Genomic DNA, 18,003 nt, shown 5'->3' with positions numbered 1-18,003 from the left:
ATTTGTAATTAATAATAATAAAGAATTTTAACCAAGCGGTATTTTTCAAAGCGATCAATCATAGCTCACATGCTGCACGTTACAGTTTTTTTCTACCACCAGGTGGCAGCATTGTTCCACGATTTGTTGCACGTGAGAGACTAAATGGCAAACTGTCAGGAGACGACGATGGAGTGTTTAATGTCACAGCTGAGCACTTACAACAACAACAAAAAACGTGTCGCTGACTGCCATACTAATAACCAGAAAGGCTCAAATAAACACAGCTGCTATGAGACTCAGGCACTGCAGTCTCAGTATTTGTTAAATCTTCTCCATCCATCCATCCATCTTCATCCGCTTATCCGAGGTCGGGTCGCGGGGGTAGCAGCCTAGTTAAATCTTCTTCTACCTTGAATTTTCCACCACTTTCTTTCAAGTAAGTTTCTTGAAATAAAAGGAATAAAATCGTTTGCAGCTATAGAGAATAATCCATTTGGGAATTTCTAATCTGCAACCTACCGAGGTCATACCTCAGACTGCTGTGGATTATAATGCGTTCAGTTTAAAAATCTGTTTTATCTCCTTATTCTTGTATTTCCTTTAATTTACTGATAGAAGGAAGCTGAAACTTCCAATTAATCTTCAGTGTAAGCCTGAACTCTGATTTATGCTAAAAACCTTTACTAATAAAAATTAATCAGTTCATTTAGGATGTTTAGCAGGAAAGTATAAAAGTATAGAATTGTCTTGGTGTGCCGTTCAACACAACGATACTCACCTGCTTTATTAATGTCAACACCTTTGTGTGTTTCAGTATATTTGTTACATCTTGGGATTATTTAAAAGCAAACATGTCTAAGCACAGACTTGGATATGTCTGCTCCACCTCTTCCAAGTGTTGAATTTTCTTTCTGTAACACGTGAAACACACATGTTGTATTTAACTTTCTTGCAGTTGTGTTTTTTAGATTTGCACCACTCTCTTGCACGTTGTCAGTCTTACTTTTTCCTCATCTTCAACTTTATATTTGTTTTTTATTTTCTTTGTCTTTTTTATCACTGCTGTGTATATATAAAAACTGCACGTCTCACATTATAAGCCACTCACTATGCACTTGTGGCACTTATTTATTTTAAACTGTACTAGTTTTAATGTTTATTCCGCTGCTGTAACGCAATAATTTCCCCTGTGGGATCAATAAACTATCTATCTATCTATTTATATTGGATAGCTTGCCCTCAAGGAATCAGTAAAATCCCAGCGTAACCATTTATAATAAATCATAATTTATTTGGAGTTTAGATTTGCAGTTAAAGTACAATAATTAAAAGTAGAAAGTAGAAAGTTAGATAATAATAAAGTAAGATAAAAGTAGAGGTTTCAGCCACAACTGACGTAACTTTGAAAGAGTAGTTTTGTGTGAAGAAAAACAGGAATTGCTTTTCTTTCCCAGTACTTCCATTGATTTACTTCTGCTTGAAACAGTTCCTCATTAGTGCTGCTCACTGATCACACGTACAGGTCTGTAGTTGCCCCAGGCAGCTTCCCTGCTGTGCACTATATGTGTGTGCAGTTCAGGTCTGTACTATCTGAAGTGATCGAGGGGTGAAGCTGAATTCACAGAGCAGAGCTGATGAGAGTGGTGTCCCTGCCAGAGCAGGACCACAGTTCTCAGGCCCTGAATAGCCTCACACAGCTCGGCCTGAAAGCGGGAGGTCGGTATCCGTCCCCTTTGTCGTGGAGCCGATAACACCGTTCCGGACGGGAGCGCATTGTGGCCTGTGACCCCCGAGGTCATGGGGTGAGGGGAGAGTGAACAGAGGCCAGGCTTTAAGGACTGCTTATGGAGTTCCTCTTTCTTCCACGGGACGCGTGGCTCGCTAATTGAGGAACCACCTCCTCAAACCTCAAGTGTGAGGCGCTTGACGCCCAAAAGTGACTGCTGCAGAGAAGTGCAGGGAGAGGAGTGAAACAAAGGGACAAAAATTGAGTGAAGAGTACTTTTTGTGGCAGTTTTGCTCAGCTCCGTTACTATTTTTTACAATTATTGGTTATTTTTGGCATTTATAGGTAATATTTTAACCTTTAAGATATATACATGTAAGTTGAGTCTTGAAAACTCAGTATGAACTAAATATATGTGTTTCCTAAATGATTATAAAGCTCAGAAATTTGGGAAATCTCCACATTTTTAAAAGCTAAAAATAGAAAACGTTTGTACTGAAATTAACCCCCAAAATTAATGGTTTCTTTCCATCAGCCAATCAGCTACTAGTCAGAGTGAAACTATTTCCACAGGCAAATAAAATGTAATAATAAAAAAAAAACATTTACGTTAAAAATGAGACCATAAATATCAAAATAAAGAATTATTGCTCTTCAAATTTTCTCAATGAAAAGCTTTCTCCACATCACGTGTGGCAGATTTTACACGATTCGATGTGCGATGGCGGCTGAGAGTTTCAGGAGAAACGGAGGATGATTTACCCCCGAAGATATCGCTAATGATCGGGCAATCCTTTCAAGACTTAACACGATTGCGTTCGTCTGCACAAGTAAGAGAAAGAAAGAGGGGGGTGGGGGGGCGAAGTTGAAAAGGCGTGCCAAGTTGGCTGGGAACCTCGGCACTGAGCTGTACCCACAGCCCTTCCTTCACCCCACCATCACAGCTCGCTGGGATACAAACAGCCTTTGTTGCTGCTCGTGCTTCTGAATTCCAATTTGGAAAAATGCAGAAGCTTTCTGTTTGTTTGTTTATTTGTTTGTTTTGGGTGTCTGATTTCTGGACTTAATACTACAATATTCAGGGATGTAACTGACATGTAATTGCGTGTGTGTGTCTACAAATTGCATTTTCTTAATTTTGCATTTAAAAAAAGAAAATCATATTTACATTTTCAAAGGTGCTTAAGAGACAGTAATGAACATAGACCTCAGTAAACAGACTGAAGAATTTCAGGCTTATTTTACAGTAATCGGTGAGCTGATCAGAACTGCGGAGAAGGAGGGAATGACCTTTTTTTGAACGTTCGTGTGTATTTTGCAGCAGAATCATTGGAATGGATGAGATTTAATTTAACGTGATCCACAGGTTTGAATCCTCACCAGTTTTGCAGCCTGTTACTGACAAAGACTTTACTCTCAGCATGATGTACCACATTAAGCCTTATGATGGCGTTAGGATAATAGCATTTCCAGTAATGAAAACTGAGATGGTAAATTGCACTTTTTTAAAAAGAGATCTTAATCCATTCATTGTCTGTAATGTAAATGGATGATATCACAAAAAAATCTAGAAAGTAAAATTATTTGGGTGTTTTTAACGTAGGTTATTATGCATTGGTTTTACTGCTTCAAACTAGAGCTTAAAGCAGTTTGAGACCACGGCGCTTGACTAAAATGTCACTGGTTAAGCACTTTTCATGCTCTAAATGTGCAATGCTGCAAACCATACGACTGCCAGTGATGGCCATTAAAGGCTAAGCTCTTGTTCAGTTATTTCTCATAAAACATAAAATAAGGAAGCATCTGTGCTGCTTTTTCTTTTGTTTGTAACACTATACACTGTTTCATGAATACATATCTAACACAAGCATTTCTCTCTCTCGCTCTCTTTTTTTTTAAATTTTCAGTCCTTACTGTTTCTCGCTGTCACAGCCAAACACACAATTAGGCCTGCCTCCAGTATTGATTACTAAAGATTAGAATTATATGTCAGCTAGTATTCTTTTTAAAATTAATCATTCGTTGCAAACAGCCAGTGACAAATATCAGAAGGAGTCGTTAGCTTCTGTGGAGTGTAAGGCGAGTGCAGGCTGAGGCTGCAGCAGCTGGATGCAGCTGTATCGGTTTCTCAGCACGATGAAAAGTACGGGCCGCCTGCAGACTGCAGCTTTCAGATCAGCTCCACTGATATAATGGCTTCTTAAATCCGAGCCAATTAGACCCCACGGGGATCAGGGAGTGGCTGTTTTCACACTGCACCAATTTGCGCTGGGGGTGGGAGAGCTGATTGACAGGCAGCCGTGTGAACACGGAGACAAATAGGTTATAATTTGAACCTGTGGAGGTGCAACAAGGAGGAGGCGGCAGCCTGCGTGGGAAACACTTCACGTGGGAGTATAATTTACTGGGGTCTAAACTTTGACCACGTTCAGGGGTTTTTTGGTTAAATGAAATATTTGCACCGGTGAGGTACTTCCTGAAAAACGACTTTATTTCATCAGTTTATCTTCCATGTTGGAAGAGTTGTTTGCATGTTGATGTTCATTATTATCTGAAACCCTCCTTCCCCGTTTCTTTGGAGTTGCAACCCCCATAAACCAAACTCCCCATCTTTGTTTGAACATGTTTATGAGCTGCAAAGAGCTCTTTTATAAATTTAAATACATAGATTTTAAACAGGTATCTCCACAATAGCAGCAAAATGATTTTGATCTTTATTTCTTCAGTCATTTAAAATGAATTCTGCTCCCTCTCAGGTTTATCTTGGCTACAGGATGAGAAGAAATCTTGAAATACTGAAGCTATAATAAAAAAATAAGATAAAGCAGAATTTCTAATTATTTCTAGTGCAGTAAAAATAATTACAATCATTAAAAAAAAACTTCAAATTGGCTGTTTTTAGTCATTTAGAAAGGGAAAAAAAATCACATTTTTAAATTTCAAGATCAACATGATCGCCATCTGTGTTGAAAATCAGAAAATTATTAGAAGAAAAGTTCAGACACATTGGAAGTCATATTTTTTTTTGGTCCTATTTTCTGAGTGTTCGGACCTCACGGTGCTGCTCAGTAGCTGCAGTTGCTGCAGAGCTCCAGCAGGAGGCACCAGGAGCTGAAGTTGTACCTCCTGGATGACTGCATGAGAGTCATTCTTTTTGAATATTCATCCTCTGTTTGTGTGAAAATGTCCTGGGGGTGATTGTCAGTGCTCACATCAGCATCATACACGTCTGTTCTCACAGCTATTCCTCTACAATAGCCTTCATAACACTTTTGTGAGCGTCAAACCCCATTTTTAGTGAGATAGTGTAACATTGTTCTATTTTGTGTAATATTTAGTGTATTTTGAGGGTGTTGGGTGGGAGGGTTATTTACTTTTTTATGTAGATGACAGTAAAGACTTGGTGGGGGAAAGAGAAACAGCAACAAAAGGTCCTTGCAGTCTCAAGCCAGCGATACCGTGATTACACCATCAGCTCTCATGTTGTTGCTGCATGACCAAAGTGAGTCTTTAAACGCATTAGCTGGTTAAAACTCAACCCACACACCCCTGATTTTTTCTTTTTTTTATGACACTCTTGGGTTTCGGTCAACAGTGGCATTTTGAGGTCTTAAGACCTCCTCAGTGCTGGTTGTGTACAGTTAGGTCCTTAATTTGCTTGACCAAGACCCATTTTGCTGCAGTTTTTGCTGCCGTAGGCACACCGTCACTGAGGATTTTAAATTAAACACAAAAAAAAAATCTGTATGTTGTTGAAAGGTTAGACTTTCAGCTTTAATTCAAGGAAGGCTACAAATATGTTGCTTTAACCGTTTCTATACATAAACCACTATTTTCAGAGGCATAATTTTATACTTTTAGATTTAAGGGTTGTTTTTATTGCTTGGATGAAAATCATTTACAGTCGGTGACTACCTGATGTCTAGAACCCATAATCATCACCAAATACCATTTTTTCTCCCTTGAAATTCTCAGCTGGCCCACCTTCCCTGGCTGCTTGTTTGTGGGTCCTTCCTTCTTCAGTTTTGTATTTAATAACTGGAAAGCTGGGTGCTCTGTTAGGTTGAGATCAGCTGACCGGCTTTGCTATCGAAGAACATCACAATTTCTTTGCCTTGAGAACCTCTTAGACTCATTTTGCATTATCTATTGGGTCATTATCCTTTTGCACTGTGAAGCAGCACTTGGCTGAATCTGAGCAGCGATTATAGCCCTGTACACTTCACAGTTCATTCTGCTGCTTCTAACAGCAGTCACATCACCAACAAACACCAGTGAGCCGGTTCCACTGGCAGCCATACGTGCCCGTATGACAAGACTGCCTCCACTGTGGTGCAGTATGTTTGTAAGCCTGTCTATCTAAGCCCAGGACACACTCACAGGAAAAAAAGAAGATTTAGGATTTATCCTCTTACTTAAACAAAGGTTTTTGTTGTTGGGGGTTGAGATGTGTCCTAACTAGTTCACTTAATGTTGGGTGGATTCAAATATACCAGTGTTTGAAAAGATTTTAGAGTGTTTTATTTTGTAAAGTAACAAGTAGTGTCAGATGGCGTGGCATTAAAGTGCAAAATGCCTATCTGAAAACACTGAATTGAACATGAATCACTCAGTTAAAGGTTTTACACCATAATTAATATATTCCTCTTTCCACCACTGTGCATAACATGCTAATAACTGACTGGCTATGACTCTCTAAATGCAGCTGGATCATCACAATTGTCTCTACCACCCTACCCTGTTTCTCTGTATTTTCTTGTGTTGATTTTAAACAGTTAGCACCCCGGTCTCATTTCTACTCGCCAGTTAAGCAGATGCATCCATCAAACGTGAGTTTACGACACATTTCACTAAACAGTGTCCTAAAAACATTATAATCACCACTGTGTTTTTCTTGTGCCGTGCTGGAACATTAACATGTGAAAGCATCGTGTTCCTGTGAACTTATTTGACCTCTGACCTCCCCTCTATGTTTCACAGACAACAAATAGCTGCAGCTGGGATGGAGGGTTCCCAGTTGGTTCTCACCCACTGGCTGACTTAGAGATGTCTGCTCCAAGCAACACTGAGTGAGTAAGAATAAGTGATTATTATAAGTGGTTGTTTCGACCGTTAACGACTTCTTGGGACACATTCTATGTAGTCCCTGATTCACTTAATGTAGTTTAAACATGTTGGAGGCCGGGTCAGTCTAAAGAGACACGGTGGAGGCTAAAATTCAAACAGTTAAACTAGGGTTAATATCAAAACCTGCTCAGATATGTAGTATTTAATGTCCTGAAGAGGGTGCTGTGTTGAAATGAGAGGACAAATACACAGTAGACACTTCATGAGGGACATCGTTCAACTGCCCGTTAACTCCATTATCCAGTCAGCCAATCACATGGCAGCAGGGTAATACATTTAGTCATATTTATATATAATCAAGACAGCATGCTGAAGTCCAAACTGGGCATCAGAATGAGGAAAAAAGGTGATTTTAACTGATTTTGGACATGGTTATTGGTGCTGGATTTTCCCATTTTCCCACACCACCAACAGAAAATAAAAAAATAATAAAGAGAGAGAAAATCCAGTGAGCGCCGATTCTGTGGGTGAAAATACCTTGTTGATACCAGTGGCCAGAGGAGAATGATCAGACTGCTTGGAAATGATAGAAATGCATCACTCAGAAAAATAACCACTCGTTACAGCCAAGGTATGCAGAAGAGCATCTCTGAACACAAAACATGTCAAACCAGGAAGCAGATGGGCTACAGCAGCAGAAGTTTTCTGAAAATCTTGTGAATGCGATAACTGCTTTCCTTACCTTTCCTAAAGGTCATAAACAATAACACAGGCGATAGAGGCGTGCACCTTTCAATGTTGTGAGGCAAACTTTCCAGATATCTTGTTCAAAGGAGTTTTTCAACTTCACATTTGCACCCTGGTTTTTAAAAATGCTTCATGTTTGTGTGGATAAAAGGCCAAAACAGATAGAAAAAGCTAAGTTTACCAAAACATGGGTGCCTTAGAGACACTTAAAAACACATTCACCATGTTAAATATGCATAGCATTTGACTATTGTACTCTAATAAACTAATCAAACTCCTATACAGCTGTCATGAATGATATGTTTAAGGATGCAAATATATTTATTTCTTCTGCAAACTGGGTTCTTTACCATGTGAAGTCTGGAGATTGACTCGCTGTTGGAGCCAGCCTCAAGTATCCACTTTCCCATGTGCTTCATTTCTCCGTCAAGGTTTTCAGTCAAACAGTTTTACGTCAGCACACAAGATAATACTTGTGAGCACATTGAGGAATTTTTAATGGATAAACAGAGTTGGAGAGCTGATGTAGTGATTAACACATTTGGTTGACAAGTGAAAGTTGCTGGGTTGATTCGAGTCAGACACACTGATTTCTGTTGGGTTTGTGTCAGGAAGAGTATCCGGCATAAATTCTGTCTGATCAAACAGAGCTACTTGCTGTGGTGGCCACAGGGAGCAGCCAGCAGTAGGTTTTTTGGGTTTTTTTACCCCTCAGCCATTAAAGATTGATGGAGTATTTTCGTTATTGTGCTGGGCAGGCTTGACAGACAGGCAGACTTGAGAACAAAGCGATGTAGAAGTAGAGGTGTTTCTCCTAAAGATCTCAGATGAGCTATGATCTACATATGGGGGAAAAGGGTTTATTTTACAGCATAAACATTAAAGTCACCATTGTTTAAGAAAGGATTAAACACAATAAAGTGTAAAGTCCAGGAAAGCCAAAAATAGTCCCCTTATGAGGGTGCAGGGTGGCAGGAGGTTAAATTTCAACCTCAGCCATGTTTACATCAGGCTAGATGAATGAACTACATTTCATAATATTGTAGTTTGACCACAGCAGAACACATTAACAACGCCAGCTGGTTAGTCCTGCATCTGAGCACCACGGCTCTCTTTCACCTCATGACGTTTTCCAGTTAAGAGTTTTTAGCTCAACCTTGCAACATACACTCCAACTTCAGTTTGAAACAAAGCTACAACCTGAAGCTACAAACACTTCATGTCAAATCAAATCAAATCAAATCACTTTTATTGTCACATCACATGTGCAGGCACACTGGAGTGAAATTCTTGTGTGCGAGCCCCACAAGCAGCAGAGATGTGCAAACACAACAACACAAACGAGCAAAATACAAGAATGGCCAACCTGAAACTAATAAATATATGTACAATATATAATAGTGTATGCATTTCTGGATGTGTATACTAAATATTTTCCTACGTGTGTGTGTGTGTGTGTGTGTGTGTGTGTGTGTGTGTGTGTGTGTGTGTGTATACACATTTTTACAAATTAAATAGTAAAAAAAATAAAATAATAATAATAATAATAATAATAATAAAATATATAAAATATACAGAGTTGAATATGTGCAAAACAAGTGGCATTTATATACAGTGTGGAGTGCATAATGTTAAAGTTCCAGTAGTGAAGCTGAGGTGTCTATGACGTGTTCAGCAGTCTGATGGCCTGGTGGAAGAAGCTGTCTCTCAGTCTGCTGGTACGGGACCGGATGCTGCAGAACCTCCTTCCTGATGGAAGCAGTCTGAACAGTTTATGGCTGGGGTGACTGGAGTCCTTGATGATCCTCCCCGCTTTCCTCAGGCAGCGCTTCCTGTAGATGTCTTGGAGGGAGGGAAGCTCACCTCCAATTATCCGTTCAGAGCACCGCACTACTCGCTGGAGAGCTTTGCAGTTGTAGGCGGTGCTGTTGCCATACCAGGTGGTGATGCATCCAGTGAGGATGCTCTCAATGGCACAGTGATAGAAGGTCCTGAGGATGCGGGGGCTCATGCCGAATCTTTTCAGTCTCCTGAGAAAGAAGAGGCGCTGCTGCGCCTTCTTCACTGTTTTGTTTGTGTGTACTGACCACGTAAGATCCTCAGTCAGATGTACTCCAAGGAACCGGAAGCTGCTCACTCTCTCCACAGCAGCGCCGTTGATGGTGATGGGGGTGTGTACTTCTCTGCACCTCCGGAAGTCCACTATCAACTCCTTTGTCTTTGCGACGTTGAGGGTGAGATGGTTGTCTTGACACCAGTGGGTCAGGGCGCTGACCTCCTCCCTGTAAGCCGTCTCATCACCGTTGGTGATAAGACCCACCACTGTAGTGTCGTCCGCAAACTTCACAATGATGTTGGAGCTGTTAGTGGCTGTGCAGTCGTAGGTGTAGAGTGAGTACAGGAGAGGGCTCAGTACACACCCCTGTGGAGCACCAGTGTTCAGTGTGATGGGGGATGAGGTGATGCTGCCCAGTCTGACCACCTGGCGTCTGTCAGACAGGAAGCTAAGAATCCAGCTGCAGAGGGAGCTGCTCAGTCCTAGATCCTGCAGTTTCCTGTCCAGCTTCGAGGGAACGATGGTATTGAATGCTGAGCTGTAATCTACAAACAGCATTCTCACATACGTGTCTCTCTTCTCCAGGTGTGACAGGGCAGTGTGTAGTGTCAGGGCTATGGCATCATCAGTGGACCTGTTGTGGCGGTATGCAAACTGTAGAGGGTCCAGTGAGTCGGGTAGTGCAGAGCAGATGAAGTCCCTGACCAGCTTCTCGAAGCATTTGCTTACGATGGGGGTCAGGGCTACAGGTCGCCAGTCGTTCAATGAGGAGATGGTGGAGGATTTGGGTACAGTGAGGCTCCTCGTCACCCTCAAACAGACCTCGAAGTGCAAACTTCTTGGTGACTCCTTGTCGCTGATTTCTCATAGTTTGACCTTGTGGTATATAAATAACTTTTAGAGAAAAATGATTCAGTGATGCTGATAATTTAATCTCTGAGAATAAAAAATAAAGAGCAGGGGGAGGCCTGACAGAAAAATGTAATATGATGTAGTATTTACCTTCTTTGCTGCTCTGTTAATCAGTCATGCATCTTAATAATCTCGACCCCCGCGAGGGTTGAATCTGCTGGCCGACAACGGCGCGATTCAACCAACCGAGCTCTGTATTCATGAGCACGTATTTTTAGCATGTGTTATTGCTTCATACCACAAAAGTAGTTTAATGTTTTTATCTTTAAGATTCCCATTCTGATGCTTTTTGTGTGCTCTTAAACTGCTGCATGTGTTTCTATGTGTGTGTGTGTGCCGTACACGTCTGGTTTAAAGCAGATTTACACAATCAGACTCCGTTACACCAAACAAAAAAAGCCACCACAGCGCGCCTTAAACATGTTATTCAATAACTCACACGGATGCACCAGACAGACACATTCCTGCACGCAGTCGGACGCAGACCCACACAGGCGAGACTCAGACATGCAAACGACACGGCGCACACTTTCTCACAGCGCCATCCAGACACACACACTCCCACAGTGTGACGCAGACAATTTGAAGGGCCTCATCTCGCCAGCCTTTCTTTCCCTGTCTGCTCTGTCTGACCCAGCCTTTTTATATGTCTAATTAAGTAGTCAGACCCTCCAGCGTGCCATGACATACTCATGGCTGATTTCTAGCCATGTTTTGTGCCGGTGTCTTCGCCTGGATGGATCGGTTTTTGTTTTGTTTTTTCATTGCAATCTATGAGATATTGTTTCCCCATCGAGCTCGCCGCCCCCCTGTCAATGGTCTGAAGGATAATTCACAAAGTGTTCACCAGTGTTCACTAGACATGGGTTTGTTTTTTTTAATGGAAAACTAGCAAGTGAAGGACTTCTGGGTGGAAAATAAAATTCAGACAGCTTTCATTTGTGGGGAAAGACTGAGCCGAGCATTCCCATGCATGATCTCTAGCAAAACGTGGCAACAGAAACTAAAGTCAGGACATTCTTTTTAACATGTGTGTTTATTGTTTCTGCACCAGCCTGAACATATTTGCATACATTTAGAAATTAACCGTTAGATTCTGGTGAGCCTGAGCACGCACGTGTTTTAAGTCGACTGCCACCGTCCGCTGAGGACCGACGACACGCTTCATCCTCCTGCCCACCGTCCGGGGAAGACTTCCCCTTTGACCCCTCCTAACTGAGTCCCAACCTCTGAGCTTTCATCACAAAGGGGGGCAAGAGGTTAAACTCCAGGAGACCAGCAGGTCAACAACCTCTTTATCCAGCACTGACCCCCCTGACCCCCACCCCAGCCATGGACAGGATGTGTCAACCTGATATCTGTCTATTATTTCATCAAAACGCACTCCCATCAAGATGTCATACATTTCAATTTACTTGATTTTTGTTTCATTACCATATATGGTACCATGGTTGCGTCCATTTACCAAGATATTTTTCTACAGAGAGCCTATGAAGAGGGGTTTTCAACCATTGCAAACATGCTACCATTTGAGATAGATGATACAGCGTGTTGGTAGAATGCTGATTGGTTGACTAATGAGCCAGAATAGGGATGGGCTCGACAGTGAAGTTCATCGGAAATAGGAAAAATGTGAAAAAAGATCAGAGATTGAAAAAAATGCAGTATTAAAAGCACAGACTGGCTGTAGTGGACATTGTTCATCATTTTTAACACTTGGTTTCACGTCAGCTCTTTGTGTTATAACTTTGCTGGTTGGACCAAGAGCAGCACAAGCATGAGTGGCCCACAGAGAGGTTTCGCCTCATATTTTTGACTCTCTGCAGGTACACGAGCACTCAAAGCTGCCAAGGGGCCGCTCATGTGCTGCCTCGGCTGAACCATAATTTCCCCGTTAGTCTTTAAAGAGAAGTTTGAACTTTTTGACCAAGCACAGGCAACTGCTGTTTATTTTGAACCTTTTTCATTATTAGTTTCACAGGAAACGCCTATAACTTTTAACTTTAACAGCTCAATGATTTAAAAAAGGTTCTTTAAGCCTTTATAAAAATGTAGATTTTTAATGTTTGAGCAGTTAATAGGAGTGGATCACTGCTTGTAATGCTGCTACACTAACTTGACTGTTTCATCCCCTGCTCACTGTCCATTTCAGCAAGAATTAATAATACTAAATCAAGCGTGTGAGTCAGCATAAAAACCAACCAGCAGGATTTCACAGGTGTCTTTATGGGAAATCCCAAAAGACCTGCAAGGAAGCAGAACAACAATCACAGGGATCAAAGGTCAAACAACTTGTGGATTTAAAAGGCCATCAACAAGGGTCATGCAGTGCAGCCTCCTCCCGTCACACTCTCCCATGACTCACAAACACGCACACACATGCATGAATGCAAACACTTAAACGTGTGTAGAAAGGTGATGAAGTAAGGAGGAAGTGACCATTGTCCTTGTGCCCTGAGGTCAGACCTCTTGATGTCACACTTAATTTCTGACCTCAAGCAGGGTGAGGACGTTGATATATTCAGAGTTTGTTTTGCATAATCTTTATAAACAGCTTCCATTTATATCTGCGTATTTCTGCAGGTGAATACCTAGTGGTGTGGAGAAATCTGTCCATCATGGTGATTTAAACCTTTACCTAACATATATTTAACATGTTAATATAACTAAAGGTACTTACAAATTCCACATGAAAAAAAATAAAGGAAGGACAGTCAGTCCCATTCATTGGTAGATCTGTTGGCTGACATTTAGCATAAAATCAGCTCAAAAATGGTATATCCCCCACCAGTAACTAGTAGAAAATCAATTAAAAAATCAATTTCTTTTAATATCCCATGACAACGCTTTTATATGGTGTTCTTCCAAATCATTCGATTTATTATGTTAAAGATGTTGCCTCTCTGAAGTGAAGAACTTTGTCTAAACCTGGTGATTCAGTCGGTAGTTAGAATAAGCACAGAAGAGTGCAAACAGTGTATTGTACCCCATCAGTCTTTTATATCTGAGGGGTATTGTTGGGATATTCACGAGGGGCGGGTGTGTAGCTTGGACATCCAAGTTTGTAAATGCGATCATTTCAGAACTAGAGCATGTAGCATTTTGAAATTGATACCATAGGTGGATCTATTAAAGATCTCGGAGTTCAAATATTAGTGAACTCAACCTCAAGGCCAACGTCAGAGGTCAGGTTTTCTGAAAATCTTATAAATGTGATAACCTGAGAATGAGGTAACGTGGAATTTTGAAATTGATACCATAGGTGGATCTACTAGGAGGCCGAGGGGTGGAACTGGCCTGTATTTTTGCCTGTATTTTATATAATCCTGGAGGATTTTAGTCTGAGAAACTTTATTTTCATTTCACAATCCAAGAAAAAAACAAGTAATCTGTAGGATATGTGCGTTGCTGTTGTGTGGTTTGTGCGTTGATCAGTGAGTGATCGGGAATCTTAGAAATCTGTGAGAAGGTTTTTGGCATTGTCAGTTCTGATCTGCAGGAAATTTACAGTGTTTTGTCATCAGCTGCTTGCCATCTAATCCACTCTTTAAAGGTTATTACTCCCAGCTGCACAGTGATTTAAACAAATAGAAATATTTGATGCCAGCTTGATGCTGAGATTCAGAGTATTTCGATGTACTTGTGAACCAAACACTTGTGTAAATGTTTAATCTTCGCATGTTTATATTTTCTTCTTTGCTTTGGTATTGGCTTCAACTAGTGATGTCCTTCTTTGACACGTACTCGTCAGTGGTAAATGGAGTTCTGGTGAAGGAGAAGGTTCCTCTCTGTTTAGTTTCATTTGAACACCAGGCGCACTCAGATGGGATGAAGTCACAGTTTGAGTCAATCAGGATTCTTCATTAAAGTCTTCTTCTACGCTTCGTCTTCATCACCTCAGCACGCAGATGGGGATTTGCTGTTGAACTTGAACCCAGTTCCCTCGCGCTGCCTGATTTCACGGTGGCAGCCTCGAGCCCCCCCGACACCTCCCCTTGTCTCCCCCTCCTCAGCACCATGCCTTCCTTTGTGAAGCTGTCTTCCTTGACTTTCCACATCCCCCGTCTGGCCCTCTGCAGCCTCTTCTCAGCGCCCCCTCCCCTCCCGCGCAGCCATTCTTCACTTGTGGGTCTGGGGGCTCTAGGAGACGGCCTATGGGGACTCGCAATACAGAATGCTAATCAGGCCCTCGGCGGCACTTCCCACGATTTTCCTCCCAGACATGGTCTTTTGTTTTGTTATTGATTCCATCGTAATCAGACGGTTCCCGTAACTTTCCTGCTGTCTGGAGGCCGAGCTGCAGCGCTGACTGCAGCAGAGGGCCTACCTGTCATATGGCACATTCATTCAGGATTTATCTTTTTCTTTAAAGTGAGTGTGCGCACTATTAATTCTCACGTTTACCACAGCAATTGTGGCGCCTAGGCTTACAGTAGCGGTGGCATGTTCAAATACATTTAAGTTGACACTTTTAGCAGCTAAATTCCCCGAAAAGACATCGAATTTAGACAAATGCACGAACTGAGAAATGTTAATAATATTTTAATCGTGTTGAAAGTGACCTACATCAGACTAGAAACGGCCTTGATCTTGATCGCTCTGTAATTAGGCTCCTGTAAAAGACAGCACACTCTGTAATTGGGCTTACAGCTGAATTCAAGTACTGTAATTTTCACACGAGGAGGCTGGACTGATGCTTTACGATCAGTGGTTTCGCCGTGTAGTTTGCTGCAACATTGCTCACATTTAATGTGCGGGTACACTGAGTTGGGTGACCATCCATCTCCTACAACGCAAAATTATGTTAATTTTCGTGTTTGCAGAACAAGCGAAACTAGATCGTTTCCAGAAATGACAAATGATGCAAATGGTCTTAAAAACACTTTTCATTTCTTTCTGACATTATAAATTATTCTGTGTGGCTGATGTCCCCTGCATTTGTTATTTTTCCATGTATGGTAGACTTTTTTGTCTCTTTAAGACCAAGTTATCCAGTATATTTGAGTTATAATTGAGCTGACATTTGGCTCTCGTGATGACTGCTCAGCTTTTAGAGCCTATTAATTAAGGTATTGGATTGTAGCTTGCTAAAGGCAGGTGAGAGGTCAGTCAGTGAAGCACATGTGCTGGAATCATTTGTAAGACAGTCTAGTACTTCTGCTGATTGTGATTTTCACTTACACGTACAGTATGTGGGGTTGCATGTGAAATTTAATCAATAGCATTATGAAGTAACCACTTTGGACTTTTAGTTTTATTTAGAACAAATCACACGTATTGTTATTAAACCTAAAATGTCAAAATGCACCATGTAGACACATTAGTTCATCAGCATCTGTTACCAAAAGTCATTTCTCAAATTCGGAAGTAATATAACAGGTGTTTTAGATACAGCTTTGTTTTTAATGCTTCCTGATGGTTTGTTAAAGTCTGGTCATCATTAATGTTTCAGAGCTCTAATGTGCAGCGAGGCACAGAGAGAGCGCTCAGCATTAAAATAAACATATTAACTGCAGCAATAATCTCTTATTTACAACAGCATTGCCTTATATTTTTTATGATCTTTATTTTTAGTCACCATTTTATCATCATCTGATATTGTTTCTGATTAGAGTAGGTGGCGCGCTCACAGGGATCATTTTGTGTGGAAGAAGAGTCAGGTAGCCTGTGAAACGCCCTCTTTGTTTTTTAGCCTGAAGCAGAAATCCCAGCCAGCTGACACAAAGAAACCCTCGCTGGATGATAGTTGTCTGTTTTAAGTTCAAACACTCATCTTAAAAAAAAGGAAAAGAAGGAAAAAAGAAACAATCATCATTTTTATTAATCTTTTAACAATGTGTAAAGTCTGAACCATGATACAATTGCCAAAAACTGGAGTGTTTCTTGAACTTTCTGACCATTTTTTTGCTACACCTGGCATTTTTGTGTAAGTTATTCAGGAAAAAAAACAAACATAAAATGACGTAGCTGTCTCAAAAACTGGCAAAAACCTCGTGTATCAAATACATTTCACTTGGTGTTACAGGGTTAAAATTAGAAATGTGTCTTTTTTTTTTCACTGATAAGAAGTTTACATGCCTAATTAAGACCACAAGCAAAACAATTATAAAAAACACACAGATGACTGATCTCCATCACTCATGCCGCCCTGTATGAGAGCTGAAGGCCACTTTAATACTGTAGATATTTTTATATTTGTCGTGTTTTTAACACCCAAATCCAACACTCTGGAACCTCTTTTCTTATTGTGACCTTTAACCCTAAAGTGTTTGTGTAAGGAGGTTGTCAAACCAGATGTTTTTTTTAGATGTTGCATCCATCACAGAAGCAGCTGGATCCACTGGCCTGCATGTATTTTAAAGCAGCTGTGCCATCCTGTCCCAGACACAACACATCATCCAGATGTGACTCCGATTATCGGCAATTGTGCATTGCGTGTAAACATTGATCAGTGGATGTGTTCAGGAGTTTTCCAGACATTTCTGAATCTCCAGTCATTTTTAAGAGGGCTGTTTGTGTTTTACCAATGCATTTATATTTTTTGAGTATACTGTACAGTGTCATATTTATGCTGTCTTTATTATTAGCCAGTAAGTGCCACTAGAGCCAGTTTAAATTCCAACATTTTACACAATATTTTATTATATACTGAACTACTAATAGCCACGATTTTTAATATTTAAAGTCTTCAATTTAAAAACAAAAATTTCCTCTAAAAGTTGGTTTAACAGATCTATAGAGCATGGACTCATTATAAAACATATCAAACTTCTGGTGTAACATTTTTCTGATTAAATTTGTGCAAAAGAAACAAAATGTTAAATGTATGAATGCTTAAAAAAAAAAAGCAGCTTCCTCATTTCCACACAATAATCAAAGAGACTAATCTTTGACTTGGGGATCTGCTGAGAACACCTGGGTAATAGAGGGAAAAAACAGGTTGTCTTTTTGACTGTCGTTGGAAAAACTGCAGGCAGCCATGAGCTTTGGAGCTGAAGGACAGAACTGAAGGACAGGTAGCGGTAGAAACAAGCTCATCTGGCTGTGTTTCATATAAAAAGTAAATAGGAAACAGATCAGGGTTATCAGGACTACTGGGGGTAAAGCTGGTCATCTAAGCAGAAGGTTAGCAGTTTGAGGCTTCTTCAATCCAAATGTTCAAGTGTACACGATGCATTGGACATTTCTTCTTCACTCCCCTTTTTCACTCGCTATGTGTTTATACACCACTCCGCATTTAATCATTAGTTTCTCTTCTGCAGTGTGTCTTTTTTCCTGTCTGCCTACCCTCCACCCTAACAGATAGGTGCCCCTCCCTGAGCCTTCTTCTACTGGAGGTTTCTTCCTGTAAACCGGGAATTTTCCTTCCCACTCCTGCCAAGGCCTTGGTCATGGGGGTCACTGGATCGATGGGGTTCTCTCTGTTATTGTAGGGTCTTTACCTTACAATGTAAATCCCTTTAAGGCAACTATACAAAAACAGCTGAGCAATGATGCAATCAGTTTCAGATTG

This window comes from Mchenga conophoros, linkage group LG22 (genome assembly GCF_057382185.1).
Source record: "Mchenga conophoros isolate Kocher_MC1m ecotype Shallow Benthic linkage group LG22, M_conophoros_male_GT1.1, whole genome shotgun sequence".
Lineage (NCBI taxonomy): Eukaryota > Metazoa > Chordata > Actinopteri > Cichliformes > Cichlidae > Mchenga > Mchenga conophoros.
The sequence above is the reverse complement of the archived record's forward strand: the minus strand, read 5'-3'. Positions refer to the sequence as shown.